The sequence below is a fragment of the Protopterus annectens genome, chromosome 4.part0 (genome assembly GCF_019279795.1).
Source record: "Protopterus annectens isolate FY-2018-M chromosome 4.part0, PAN1.0, whole genome shotgun sequence".
Taxonomy (NCBI): domain Eukaryota; kingdom Metazoa; phylum Chordata; order Ceratodontiformes; family Protopteridae; genus Protopterus; species Protopterus annectens.
Window position 1 is genome coordinate 962518452 of NC_056733.1, and position 16114 is coordinate 962534565.

A 16114-nucleotide genomic window follows, 5' to 3' on the forward strand; every position below is an offset into this window, starting at 1 on the left:
GTTTTTAACCCCTTTTAAAAGGGGTTTCAAAAATCAGTTCTTCTGAACCCAGTTTAAGCATTTTAGCATTACTTAGATATGCACTAATCAGTTCTTCTGAACCCAGTTTAAGGATTTTAGCATTAGTTAGATATGCACAAATCAGTTCTTCTGAACCCAGTTTAAGGATTTTAGAATTACTTTGATATGCAGTAATTAGTTCTTCTGAACCCAGTTTAAGCATTTTAGCATTACTTAGATATGCACTAATCAGTTCTTCTGAACCCAGTTTAAGCATTTTAGCATTACTTAGATATGCACTAATCAGTTCTTCTGAACCCAGTTTAAGGATTTTAGCATTACTTAGATATGCACTAATCAGTTCTTCTGAACCCAGTTTAAGGATTTTAGCATTACTTAGATATGCACTAATCAGTTCTTCTGAACCCAGTTTAAGCATTTTAGCATTACTTAGATATGCACTAATCAGTTCTTCTGAACCCAGTTTAAGCATTTTAGCATTACTTAGATATGCACTAATCAGTTCTTCTGACCCCAGTTTATAATTTTTGTGTACTTAGGCTAAATCAGTTCTTCTGAACCCAGTGTAAGGATTTTAGCATTACTTAGATATGCACTAATCAGTTCTTCTGAACCCAGTTTAAGCATTTTAGCATTACTTAGATATGCACTAATCAGTTCTTCTGAACCCAGTTTAAGCATTTTAGCATTACTTAGATATGCACTAATCAGTTCTTCTGAACCCAGTTTAAGGATTTTAGCATTACTTAGATATGCACTAATCAGTTCTTCTGAACCCAGTTTAAGGATTTTAGCATTACTTAGATATACACTAATCAGTTCTTCTGAACCCAGTTTAAGGATTTTAGCATTACTTAGATATGCACTAATCAGTTCTTCTGAACCCAGTTTAAGCATTTTAGCATTACTTAGATATGCACTAATCAGTTCTTCTGAACCCAGTTTAAGGATTTTAGCATTACTTAGATATGCACTAATCAGTTCTTCTCAACCCAGTTTAAGGATTTTAGCTTTACTTAGACATGCACTAATCAGTTCTTCTCAACCCAGTTTAAGGATTTTAGCATTACTTAGATATGCACTAATCAGATCTTCTCAACCCAGTTTAAGGATTTTAGTATTACTTAGATATACACTAATTAGTTCTTCTGACCCCAGTTTAAGGATTTTAGCATTCCTTAGATATGCACTAATCAGTTCTTCTTAACCTAGTTTAAGGATTTTAGCATTACTTAGATATGCACGAATCAGTTCTTCTGAACCCAGTTTTAAGATTTTAGCATTACTTTGATACGCACTAATCAGTTCTTCTGAACACAGTTTAAGCATTTTAGCATTACTTAGATATACACAAATCAGTTCTTCTGACCCCAGTTTAAGGATTTTAGCATTACTTAGATATGCACTAATCAGTAAATCTCAACCCAGCTTAACGATTTTTAGCATTACTTCGGTATGCACTAATCATTTCTTCTCAAACCACTTTAAGGATTTTAGCATCACTAAGATACGTACTAATCAGTTTTTCTGAATGCATATTAAGGATTTTAGCATTACGTAGATATGCATTAATCAGTTCTTCTCAACCCAGTTTAAGGATTTTAGCATTACTTAGATATGTACTAATCAGATCTTCTCAACCAAGTTTAAGGATTTTAGTGTTACTTAGATATACACTAATCAGTTCTTCTGACCCCAGTTTAAGGATTTTAGCATTCCTTAGATATGCACTAATCAGTTCTTCTCAACCTAGTTTAAGGATTTTAGCATTACTTAGATATGCACTAATCAGTTCTTCTCAACCCAGTTTAAGGATTTTAGCATTACTTAGTTATACACTAATCAGTTCTTCTGAACCCAGTTTAAGGATTTTAGCATACACTAATTAGTTCTTCTGACCCCAGTTTAAGGATTAGATATACACTAATCAGTTCTTCTGACTCCAGTTTAAGGATAGTAGCATTACTTAAATATACACTAATCAGTTCTTCTAAACCCAGTTTAAGCATTACTTAGATATGGAACTGCGGTGGTGGTGCTGAGGTAGCGTTGTCGCCTCATAGCAAGACATTGTCCAGTTCGATTCTCAGCTAGATCGTTTTCTGTGTGGAGGCATACGTGAATGGGGCATGCCTTCATTCAAGGTTGTGCACCAGGTCTGGTAACCCGGTATGTAAAAATCCACTTCCAATCATTAGCGGACCGGTGTTCTGCTGTGGCAACCCCTAAGCGGGAAAAGCCGAACGACACAAACAAGCATTACTTAGATATACACTAATCAGTTCTTCTGAACCCAGTTTAAGGATTTTAGCATTACTTAGATATACACTAATCAGTTCTTCTGAACCCAGCTTAAGAATTTTAGTATTACTTAGAAATGTACTAATCAGTTCTTCTGAACCCAGCTTAAGGATTTTAGCAGTACTTAGATATACACTAATCAGTTCTTCTCAACCCAGTTTAAGGATTTTAACATTGCTTAGATATGCACTAATGAGTTCTTCTGAACCCAGTTTAAGCATTTTAGCATTACTTAGATATGCACTAATTAGTTCTTCTGAACCCAGTTTAAGAATTTTAGCATTACTTAGATACACACTAATCAGTTTTTCTGAACCCAGATTAAGGATTTTAGCATTACGTAGATATGCATTAATCAGTTCTTCTCAACCCCGTTTAAGGATTTTAGCATTAATTAGATATGCACTAATCAGTTATTCTCAACCCAGTTTAATGATTTTAGCATTACTTAGATATACACTAATCAGTTCTTTTATCCCCAGTTTAAGGATTTTAGCATTCCTTAGGTATGCACTAATCAGTTCTTCTCAACCTAGTTTAAGAATTTTAGCATTACTTAGTTATGCACTAATCAGTTCTCCTCAACCAAGTTTAAGGATTTTAGCATTACTTAGATATACACTAATCAGTTCTTCTGAACCCAGTTTAAGGATTTTAGCATTACTTAGATATACACTAATCAGTTCTTCTGACCCCAGTTTAAGGATTTTAGCATTACTTAGATATACACTAATCAGTTCTTCTGTACCCAGTTTAAGGATTTTAGCATTACTTAGATGTACACTAATCAGTTCTTCTGACCCTAGTTTAAGGATATTAGCATTACTTAAATAAACACTAATCAGTTCTTCTGAACCCAGTTTAAGCATTTTAGCATTACTTAGATATACACTAATCAGTTCTTCTGAACCCAGTTCAAGGATTTTAGCATTACTTAGATATACACTAATCAGTTCTTCTGAACCCAACTTAAGAATTTTAGTATTACTTAGATATGTACTAATCAGTTCTTCTGAACCCAGTTTAAGGTTTTTAGCATTACTTAGATATACACTAATCAGTTCTTCTGACCCCAGTTGAAGCATTTTAGCATTACTTAGATATACAGTAATCAGTTCTTCTGAACCCAGTTTAAGGATTTTAACAATAGCTAGATATGCACTAATCAGTTCTTCTGAACCCAGTTTAAGGATTTTTAGCATTACTTAGAAATGTACTAATCAGTTCTTCTTATCTCAATTAAAAGCATTTTAGCATTAACTAGATATGCACTAATCAGTTCTACTGAACACAGTTTAAGCATTTTAGCATTACTTAGATATACACTAATTAGATCTTCTGAACCCAGTTTAAGCATTTTAGCATTACTTAGATATGCACAAATCAGTTCTTCTGAACCCAGTTTAAGAATTTTAGCTTTACTTAGATTCGCACTAATCAGTTCTTCTGAACCCAGTTTAAGGATTTTAGTATTACTTAGATATGTACTAATCAGTTCTTCTGAACCCAGTTTAAGGATTTTAGCATTAGTTAGATATACACTAATCAGTTATTCTGACCCCAGTTTAGGGATTTTAGCATTACTTAGATATACACTAATCAGTTCTTCTGAACCCATTTCAAGGATTTTAGCATTACTTAGATATACACTAATCAGTTTTTCTGAACCCAGCTTAAGAATTTTAGTATTAGTTAGATATGTACTAATCAGTTCTTCTAAACCCAGTTTAAAAATTTTAGCAGTACTTAGATATGCACTAATCAGTTCTTCTGACCCCAGTTGAAGCATTTTAGCATTACTTAGATATACACTAATCAATTCTTCTGAACCAGTTTAAGGATTTTAGCATTAGCTAGATATGCACTAATCAGTTCTTCTGAACCCAGTTTAAGGATTTTTAGCATTACTTAGAAATGTACTAATCAGTTCTTCTTATCTCAATTAAAAGCATTTTAGCATTAACTAGATATGCACTAATCAGTTCTACTGAACACAGTTTAAGCATTTTAGCATTACTTAGATATACACTAATTAGATCTTCTGAACCCAGTTTAAGCATTTTAGCATTACTTAGATATGCACAAATCAGTTCTTCTGAACCCAGTTTAAGAATTTTAGCTTTACTTAGATTCGCACTAATCAGTTCTTCTGAACCCAGTTTAAGGATTTTAGTATTACTTAGATATGTACTAATCAGTTCTTCTGAACCCAGTTTAAGGATTTTAGCATTACTTAGATATACACAAATCAGTTCTTCTGACCCCAGTTTAAGGATTTTAGCATTAGTTAGATATGTACTAATCAGTTCTTCTGATCCCAGTTAAAAGCATTTCAGCATTAGTTAGATATGCACTAATCAGTTCTTCTGAACCCAGTTTAAGCATTTTAGCATTACTTAAATATGTACTAATTAGTTCTTCTGAATGCATTTTAAGCATTTTAGCATTACTTAGATATGCACAAATCAGTTCTTCTGAACCCAGTTTTACACACTAATCAGTTCTTCTGAACCCAGTTTAAACATTTTAGCATTACTTAGATATGCACTAATCAATTCTTCTCAACCCAGTTTAAGCATTTTAGCATTACGTAGATATGCACTAATCAGTTCTTCTGAACCCAGTTTAAGGATTTTAGCATTACTTAGATATGCACTAACCAGTTCTTCTCAACCCAGTTTAAGGATTTTACCATTACTTAGATATGCACTAATCAGTTCTTCTCAACCCAGTTTAAGGATTTTACCATTACTTAGATATGCACTAATCAGTTGTTCTGAACCCAGTTTAAGCATTTTAGCATTACTTAGATATGCACTAATTAGTTCTTCTGAACCCAGTTTAAGCATTTTAGTATTACTTAGATATGCACGAATCAGTTCTTCTGAACCCAGTTTTAAGATTTTAGCATTACTTTGATACGCACTAATCAGTTTTTCTGAACCCAGTTTAAGCATTTTAACATTACTTAGATATGCACTAATCAGTTCTTCTTAACCCAGCTTATTAATTTTTAGCGTTACTTAGGTATGCACTAATCAGTTCTTCTCAACACACTTTAAGGATTTTAGCATTACTAAGATTCACACTAATCAGTTTTTCTGAACTCAGATTAAGGATTTTAGCATTACTTAGACATGCACTAATCAGTTCTTCTCAACCCAGTTTAAGTATTTTAGCATTAATTAGATATACACAAATCAGTTCTTCTGAACCCAGTTTAAGGATTTTAGCATTACTTAGATATGCACTAATCAGTACTTCTCAACCCAGCTCAAGGATTTTTAGCATTACTTCGGTATGCACTAATCAGTTCTTCTCAAACCCACTTTAAGGATTTTAGCATTACTAAGATACACACTAATCAGTTCTTCTGAACCCAGTTGAAGCATTTTAACATTACTTAGATATGTACTATTCAGTTCTTCTGAATCCAGTTTAAGCCTTTTAGCATTATTTACTAATGCACTAATCAGTTCTTCTCAATCCAGCTTAAGGATTTTTAGCATTACTTAGGTATGCACTAATCAGTTCTTCTCAAACCCACTTTAAGGATTTTAGCATTACTAAGATATGCACTAATCAGATTTTCTGAACCCAGATTAAGGATTTTAGCATTACTTAGATGGGCACTAATCAGTTCTTCTCAACCCATTTTAAGGATTTTAGCATCACTTAAATATGCACAAATCAGTTCTTCTGAATCCACTTTAAGGATTGTTGTATTGTTTAGCTATGCACTAATCAGTTCTTCTCATTCCAGCTAAAAGATTTTTAGCATTACTTAGGAATGCACTAATCAGTTCTTCTCGACTGACTTTAAGGATTTTAGCATTACTAAGATATACACTAATCAGTTTTTCTGACCCAGATTAAGGATTTTATCATTACTTAGGTATGCATTGATCAGTTCTTCTCAACCCATTTTAAGGATTATAGCATTACTTAGACATGCACTAATCAGTTCTTCTCAACCTAGTTTAAGGATTTTAGCATTACTTAGATATACACTAATCAGTTCTTCTGACCCCAGTTTAAGGATTTTAGCATTCCTTAGATATGCACTAATCAGTTCTTCTTAACCTAGTTTATGGATTTTAGCATTACTTAGATATGAACTAATCAGTTCTTCTCAACCCAGTTAATGGATTTTATCATTACTTAGATATACACTAATCAGTTCTTCTGAACCCAGTTTAAGGATTTTAGCATTACATAGATATACACTAATCAGTTCTTCTGACCCCAGTTTAAGGATTTTAGCATTACTTAGATATACACTAATCAGTTCTTCTGAACCCAGTTTAAGGATTTTACCATTTCTCAGATGTACACTAATTAGTTCTTCTGACCCTAGTTTAAGGATTTTAGCATTACTTAAATATACACTAATCAGTTCTTCTGAACACAGTTTAAGCATTTTAGCAATCCTTAGATATACACTAATCAGTTCTTCTGAACCCAGTTCACGGATTTTAGCATTACTTTGATATACACTAATCAGTTCTTCTGACCCCAGTTTAAGGATTTTAGCATTACTTAGATATTTACTAATCAGTTCTTCTGATCCCAGTTAAAAGCATTTCAGCATTAGTTAGAAATGCACTAATCAGTTTTTCTGAACCCAGTTTAAGCATTTTAACATTACTTAGATATGCACTAATCAGTTCTTCTGAATCCAGTTTAAGCATTTTAGCATTACTTAGATATGCACTAATCAGTTCTTCTTAACCCAGCTTATTAATTTTTAGCGTTACTTAGGTATGCACTAATCAGTTCTTCTCAACACACTTTAAGGATTTTAGCATTACTAAGATTCACACTAATCAGTTTTTCTGAACTCAGATTAAGGATTTTAGCATTACTTAGACATGCACTAATCAGTTCTTCTCAACCCAGTTTACGGATTTTAGCATTACTTAGATATGCACTAATCAGATCTTCTCAACCCAGTTTAAGGATTTTAGCATTACTTAGATATGCACTAATCAGTACTTCTAAACCCAGCTTAAGGATTTTTAGCATTACTTCTGTATGCACTAATCATTTCTTCTCAAACCACTTTAAGGATTTTAGCATTACTAAGATACGCACTAATCAGTTTTTCTGAATGCAGATTAAGGATTTTAGCATTACGTAGATATGCATTAATCAGTTCTTCTCAACCCAGTTTAAGGATTTTAGCATTACTTAGATATGCACTAATCAGATCTTCTCAACCCAGTTTAAGGATTTTAGTATTACTTAGATATACACTAATTAGTTCTTCTGATGCCAGTTTAAGGATTTTAGCATTTGTTAGATATGCACTAATCAGTTCTTCTTAACCTAGTTTAAGGATTTTAGCATTACTTAGATATGCACTAATCCGTTCTTCTCAACCCAGTTTAAGGATTTTAGCATTACTTAGATATACACTAATCAGTTCTTCTGAACCCAGTTTAAGGATTTTAGCATTACCTAGACATACACTAATCAGTTCTTCTGACCCCAGTTTAAGGATTTTAGCATTACTTAGATATACACTAATCAGTTCTTCTGACTCCAGTTTAAGGATATTAGCATTACTTAAATATACACTAATCAGTTCTTCTAAATCCAGTTTAAGCATTACTTAGATATGGAACTGCGGTGGTGGTGCTGCAGTAGCGTTGTCGCCTCATTGCAAGATGTTGTCCTGTTCGATTCTCAGCTAGACCGTCTTCTGTGTGGAGGCATATGTGAATGGGACATGCCTTCATTCAAGGTTGTGCACCAGGGCTGGTAACCCGGTATGTTAAAATCCACTTCCAATCATTAGCTGACCGGTGTTCCGCTGTGGCAACCCCTAACCGGGAAAAGCCGAAAGACACAAACAAGCATTACTTAGATATACACTAATCAGTTCTTCTGAACCCAGTTCAAGGATTTTAGCATTACTTAGATATACACTAATCAGTTCTTCTGAACCCAGCTTAAGAATTTTAGTATTACTTAGAAATGTACTAATCAGTTCTTCTGAACCCAGTTTAAGGATGTTAGCATTACTTAGATATACACTAATCAGTTCTTCTGACCCCAGTTTAAGCATTTTAGCATTAGTTAGATATACACTAATCAGTTCTTCTGAACCCAGTTTAAGGATTTTAGCATTACTTAGATATGTACTAATTAGTTCTTCTTATCCCAGTTAAAAGCATTTTAGCATTACTTAGATATGCAATAATTAGATCTGAAGTAGGAGATTCATTTGTCTGCAACTTGTGGGTTATGGATCCGATATTGGATCCAAACTGGCATGGTTTACCAGCTATGGATCCAAGCTCTCAGCTCCTCCCCTCACCCATAATGCCCTGCTCTACCCTCATGACCTCAGATCTCATTTGCCACGCATGGTGACCGGATTGTTTCTCAAGCTCTCCAGCTAAGTGCTAGTTTCAGTATTTAAATTGTAAAATTTAAGACTTTTTTTGGTTATTTGTGTGAAAGTGTAGGTTTTCCCTTTGGTATATTTACTTTTTAGTGTTTAATCTAAAAGTTATATCCCTCCCCTCGCTGTTAGCATAGTGTGTGTGTGTTGGGCCTGTGAGTGATTTTGTGTTTCTTTAGTTACTTTTTTAGTTATAGTAACTACTGTTGTAGATTGGGATGTCTGAGCAACCCAAGTCTATTTTTTCTAAATGCTCCGAGTGTGACCATAAGCTTTCCCCAGCTGATGGCCACACTGTGTGTTAGATGCCTGGGGTTGAACACCTCACATCTGGATGTTCCATTTGTGCAGGGTTCAACCCCAGGGCATTGAAGGAGCGGAGGTCCAAGCTTGTTTTGGCGGGCCTTTACTGCGGACTCGGCTCCGACCTCCGCTCCTCGGGAGTAACGTACACGGTTATTCCTTCTGCGGCTCCCCTCCTCCTCCTGGGACTCAACCTCCCGCTTCTGGTTCGGAGGAGAGGGATGCTAGAAAAGGGACCGGAGGGAGAAGCACCATAAGCGGGGCCAAGACCTCTGTTTCGGCCCGCCAGCCAAGCAGGCTTCTCCCGGCTCCATTGTCGGCTCGATCTCCTCCTCCTCGGCTCCGGTCTCCAGTGTGTTTTCACGGGACCTGAGGAGGAGGAGACCCGATCTCCGTCGAGGCTATCGAGGAGGCACTCCAGGCCTACCTCAGTAGCCTCGCGAGATCTATGTATAGCCTGGATGCTGATCTGGACCGGATGATGAGAAGGTTCATCCAGGCCCAGATGCAGATGGGAGTTCTTGCCTCCCCTCTGGGGAGCTCAACACCCTTTTCAAACCGATTGCTCCTTCTCCGACCCGCTACCGGGTTCGGAGCAGTTGGAGCCGAGCAGCCGGGCGGGTGGGTCGGCGCCGATAGTACTTTGTACTTCGGATCCGACCCTGCCCTCGAGTGCATCGGATCCGACCTCTCGGAGCCTGGATCCGAGCCTCGGATCCGGGGGGATCAGTGCTCCTTCGCCATCTGTGTCGGAGCGCACTGTCCCGGATCCGGCGCCGGGCGCCGGCTCCGATCCACTCTTCAGATCCAAGGGGAGCCGATTGTCAGATCCTTTGGTCGAGGTCGGCTCCCCTTCGGCCTTGATGTAGTGGAGAGGGCCCTGTTGAGGGTCTCCGGACCCCCGGCACTTGTTTCGGCTCCGTCCCGCGCTCCCTCTGCACTGGGTCAGGCTTCCACCATCCGGCCCTTGGGACAGCCCGCTTCTGTGCCCCAAGCTGCTCCCCTGGAACAGGTTGCTGCTTGCGAGTCCTCTGACAGCCCCCAGAGGATGTTCCTCGCAAGCATACGTGCAAAAGGAGGCACATTGACTCCCGAGTCTCTCACTGAAGACACGGACTTGGAGGAAGGGAAGGCTCCCCACGGTCACCCCGAGGATGTCTCATTTGGGGACAGCCTGTAAATGCTCCGTATAAGGGGTGGTCTGCCCCAAGTCTTCCTCGGACGAGTCCGTGTTCTTGGAGGCATTTGAAGCGGGCCCGTCTACCTCTTGGGTGTCCCCTCCTGCCGACCCCTGGTGGACCTCATTACCACCAGGCGTGGAAGGAACCGGACACCGTGGAGCCAATCCCTAAGAGGCCCGATAGGATCCTCAGCCCACCGTCCGACCGGGCCCATTGGAGTAAGGGGCCTCCGGTAGATGCCATGTTGACGGCGGCGGCCACCAAGAGGAACTTGCTCAGGAGAGTCCCTCAGTCCATCCCCGAGCAAGGAGTCTCGGATGATGGACCGCTTGGGGAAGCGGATGTTTAGTTCAGCGACCTTCTCGGTAAGGGCGCTGAACTACCTGGCACACGTCATTAGGATGCAGCGAGATCTCATTAAAGAATACGCTGCATCTCCCCCAGAGTCCATGTCGGAGGAGGACAAAATGCTGCACTCCACCCGCATGGCCACTCTTAGATCAGTTACTAATACCTCTATATGGCTACTCTCCCATGCTAAGGAAGGCGCTGCTAGAGCCGCAGGGGCAGGCCTAGTCACTAGACGTCAGGCCTGGCTCCGTCACTGCGATTTTTCTGAGCCCTTCAAAGCGTCATTTGCGAACGCCCCCTTTGATGGTTCTGCCCTCTTTGGCAAAACCGTTCGCGACACTTTGACCCAGAGCGAGAAGGACGGGAAGACACTGTCTGCCGTCAGAATCCGCTTCTCTGCACCCCAGAGGCCCTACTCTAGGAACCAAAAGGGTCAGAAGAAGATGTGGTTCCGGAAGTCGCAGCAATCCCAGCCTGCTCCGGACAACCAGTCCTTCCGTGGCAGAGGAGGACAGGGAGGACGCCCTAGAGGCAGAGGGGCTCCCAGGAACTTCGGGTCCAGAGAACCTTTCTCTGAACGGCCCGCGCAGCAACCCTGAGGGGTTGCCCGGCTGCTCCACTCTGGAGGCAGTCGGGGACGTTCGGGGCACCTAGCGGCATGGGAGTCCATAACATCAGACCGCTGGGTTCTCCAAATCATATCCAGAGGATACCGCATCCCTTTTCGTCACTTACCAAAGTTGAAGTCCCTCCCAGACGTTCCACCCGGTCAACGGGAGGCCGCTTTGGCAGAAATTGGCCATCTGCTAAAGAACAGAGCCATCCAGCCCATCCCCCCAGACCAGATCGGATCAGGGTTCTACTCCAGGTTCTTTTTAGTGCCAAAAAAGACGGGGGAACTAAGACCAATTCTAGACCTTTCTCTCTTGAATCTGGCAGTCCCCAAGGAAAAATTCCGAATGGTCACTCTACAATCTATTCTCCCCCTTCTGGGAGAAAATCACTGGATGTGTTCTATAGACCTCAAAGATGCGTACTACCACATCCTGATGGACAGGCGCTCCAGGAGGTTCCTCCGCTTCCGGCTGGGAGCCAGTCACTACCAGTTCCGGGTCCTTCCCTTTGGTCTCACCACAGCCCCCAGGGTGTTCACCAAAGTATTAGTAGTGGTAGCGGCCCACCTGAGGCTTCAGGGGGTGCAGGTCTTCCCCTACCTGGACGACTGGCTTCTTCGCCCCAACAAGGCATCTACTACTATTGGCGCGAGACTCCTTTCTCCATCTTGCTCCCTTTCTGGGCATTACAATAAATACAAAGAAATCCAACCTGGCCCACACAGCTCTTAGATTTTATAGGGGCCAGGTTAGACACAAGGAGTTTAAAAGCCTTCCTCACTGCGGACAGAGTTCAAAATCTACAGCTCCAGGTGCGGGCCATTCTCCACTCAAGTTCTGTTCCGGCGGAGTTGGTCCTGAGGGCTCTAGGGTCCATGGCATCTGCTATAGCACTTCTTCCTCTTGCCAGGCTCAATATGTGCATCCTCCAGTGGACTCTCTTAGTACAATGGTCATACCTTGCTCTCCCTATGCATCATCCCATTGCGATCAGCAAGGCTTGCAAGCGGTCCCTCCTGTGGTGGCTTCACTCCCCAGATCTCCACGGAGGCCGCCCATTTTGTGCTTCTCCCCTCTCGCCACGGTGACCACGGATGCCTCCGCCTCGGGTTGGGGGCATTTTATGGCCGGACCGTCCAAGGCACGTGGAACGATTCAGAGACCTTACTGCATATCAACGTTCTAGAGATGAGAGCAGTGCTCTTAGCGTTGCTAGCACTTCAGGACTTTCTTCCCTTGGGAACAATTGCGATTCAATCAGACAACATGTCTGTTGTCTGGTACATCAACAAGCAAGGGGGAACAAGGTCTTACCCCTTTGTCGAGAAGCCATGACAGTTTGGGGATGGCCAATCTCCACCCACTGCTTTCTAATAGCAACGCACATTCGGTCGGTCCAACATCCTGGCGGACAAGCTCAGTCACACCATTCTGACCCCTTACGAGTGGTCTCTCAATTTTCAAGTAGCGGAACGCATATTCGCACGGTGGGGAACTCCTTCATGCGATCTTTTGCCTCTCCCTCAAACACCAAGTCGACAGTTTTTCTCTGATACCCTCCAGGTGGTTCTCCAAGAGACGCTCTGGTGCATGCTTGGCCACCCGGTCTTCTGTACGCTTATCCACCCTTGCCTCTGATGCTCCAAGTTCTTCAGAAAGCCTCTCGGGTGGGTTGCAGAATGATTCTCATTGCTCCGTTTGGCCTCGACAGATCTGGTTCCCCTTTCTAAGGTCTCACTCGGTGAATCCTCCTTGGATTCTAGATCCCATTCCGGATCTGATATCCCACCCATTCTGCATATCTCCTCCGAACCTGGACAACCTGAAGCTGACCGCTTGGCTGCTCCAGTTCCACTCTTGATCAGGACTCCCGGTATTTCATCACCTGTGAAGGCAATCCTGGTGGCAGCTCATAAACCGTCCACTAGGAAAGTCTACCGCAGCAAGTGGAAACGGTTTTCTTTGTGGGCGGAGCGGCAAGGCCTGAATCCCTTCACGGTTCCTCTCCCTTTAGTGCTTGACTTTCTAACCACTCTTTTTAACGATGGTGCCAGCAGTTCCACAGTCAAAGTACAACTGGCGGCAATTTCTCATTATCACATTGGTCATGACTCTAGTCCACTCATGTCAGCCAAGTTGTGTAAAATTTTCCTTAAAGGTACTTTCCTTCTCAGGCCCCCTGTGAAACAAGCGGTTCCTCCTTGGGACCTTTCCTTAGTTCTCCAGGCCTTGACCGCCCCCCCCTTCGAACCAGCGGCTACGGTGGATCTCAAATTCTTGTCTTTCAAGACAGCCTTTTTAGTAACCATTACATCGGCCAAGAGAGTTTCAGAGCTCCAAGCATTATCAGCTAAACCTCCTTACTTGGTATTTCATCCGGATCGTGTTTACCTCAGGACCAACCCGTCCTTCCTTCCTAAAGTAGCTTCTGAAGCAAACATTAATCAATCCATTAACCTCCCTGTTTTCTTTCCTAAATATGAAAACAAAGGTGAATACAAGCTTCACTCCTTAGATGTTCACAGGCAACTTAGATTTTATCTAAACAGAACGGCTGGTCATAGGCAATCCGACCAGTTGTTTATTTCCTTTGCTAAATTTAATTTGGGCAAGCCAATTTCTAAAGTTTCTCTGTCTCGCTGGATTTCACAGTGTATCTTATTGGCTTATCAAGCTTCAGGAAGGCCCGCAGGAGGGTGTACACCCATTCAACCCAGTCAGTATCTACCTCGGCAGCCTTTAAGGCTAGGATTCCTCTAGATGATATTTGTGCAGCAGCCACGTGGGCTTCATCTCATACTTTTATTTCCCACTATAAGTTGGATCTTGCATCTAGGGTAGAGCATCATTTGGCTCTGCGGTGCTCCGGAATATCCTTCCATGATGGCTGCCCAAGATTCAGGTAGCTGGGGACTCTGTCCCACAGGTTGCAGACAAATTAATCTCCTACTTCAGATTTAGAAGTTATGTACTCACCATAACGTTCCATCTGAGTAGGTGTATTCATTTGTCTGCAGCCATCCCGCCCTCCTATCCCCCTGGCCTTTCAGTTTCCTGCATATTATGTGTTACCCTTTTCAGGGTGTTCTTGCTGTTGGCAAACTCGATCTGAGGTCATGAGGGTAGAGCAGGGCATTATGGGTGAGGGGAGGAGCTGAGAGCTTGGATCCATAGCTGGTAAACCATGCCGGTTCAGATCCGATATCGGATCCATAACCCACAGGTTGCAGACAAATGAATACACCTACTCAGATGGAACGTTATGGTGAGTACATAACTTCTAATTTTCTGAACCCAGTTTAAGCATTTTAGCATTACTTAGATATGCACGAATCAGTTCTTCTGAACCCATTTAAGGATTTTAGTATTACTTAGATACGCACTAATCAGTTCTTCTGAACACAGTTTAAGCATTTTAACATTACTTATTTATGCACTAATCAGTTCTTCTGAACCCAGTTTAAGCATTTTAGCATTACTTAGATATGCACTAATCAGTTCTTCTCAACCCAGCTTAAGGATTTTTAGCATTATTTAGGTATGCACTAATCAGTTCTTTTCGACCCACTTTAAGGATTTTAGCATTACTAAGATACACACAAATCAGTTTTTCTGAACCCAGATTAAGGATTTTAGCATTATATAGACATGCACTAATCAGTTCTTCTCAACCCAGTTTAAGGATTTTAGCATTCCTTAGATATGCACTAATCAGTTCTTGTCAACCTAGTTTAAGAATTTTAGCATTACTTAGATATGCACTAATCAGTTCTTTTCAACCCAGTTTAAGTATTTTAGCATTACTTAGATTTACACTAATCAGTTCTTCTGAACCCCGTTTAAGTATTTTAGCATTAGTTAGATATACACTAATCAGTTCTTCTGGCCCCGGTTTAAGGATATTAGCATTACTTAAATATACACTAATCAGTTCTTCTGAACCCAGTTTAAGAATTTTAGCATTACTTAGATATGTTCTAATCAGTTCCTCTGAACCCAGTTTAAAGTTTTTACCAGTACTTAGATATACACTAATCAGTTCTTCTGACCCCAGTTGAAGCATTTTAGCATTACTTAGATATACAGTAATCAGTTCTTCTGAACCCAGTTTAAGGATTTTAGCATTACTTAGATATACACTAATCAGTTCTTCTGAACCCAGTTTAAGGTTTTTTAGCATTACTTAGAAATGCACTAATCAGTTCTTTTTATCCCAGTTAAAAGCATTTTAACATTAACTAGATATGCACTAATCAGTTCTTCTGAACCCAGTTTAAGCATTTTAGCATTACTTAGATATGCACTAATTAGTTCTTCTGAACCCAGTTTAAGCATTTTAGCATTACTTAGATATGCACAAATCAGTTCTTCTGAACCCAGTTTAAGGATTTTAGTATTACTTAGATACACACTAATCAGTTCTTTTGAACCCAGTTTAAGCATTTTAACATTATTTAGATATGCACTAATCAGTTCTTCTCAAACCCACTTTAATGATTTTAGCATTACTAAGATACGCACTAATCAGTTTTTCTGAACCCAGATTAAGGATTTTAGCATTACTTAGATATGCACTAATCAGTTCTTCTCAACCCATTTTAAGGATTTTAGCATTACTTAAATATGCACAAATCAGTTCTTCTGAATCCAGTTTAAGGATTTTTGTATTGCTTAGCTATGCACTAATCAGTTCTTCTCATTCCAGCTTAAGGATTTTTAGCATTACTTAGGTATGCACTAATCAGTTCTTCTCGACCGATTTTAAGGATTTTAGCATTACTAAGATACACACTAATCAGTTTTTCTGACCCAGATTAAGGATTTTATCATTACTTAGGTATGCATTGATCAGTTCTTCTCAACCCATTTTAAGGATTATAGCATTACTTAGATATGCACTAATCAGTTCTTCTCAACCTAGTTTAAGGATTTTA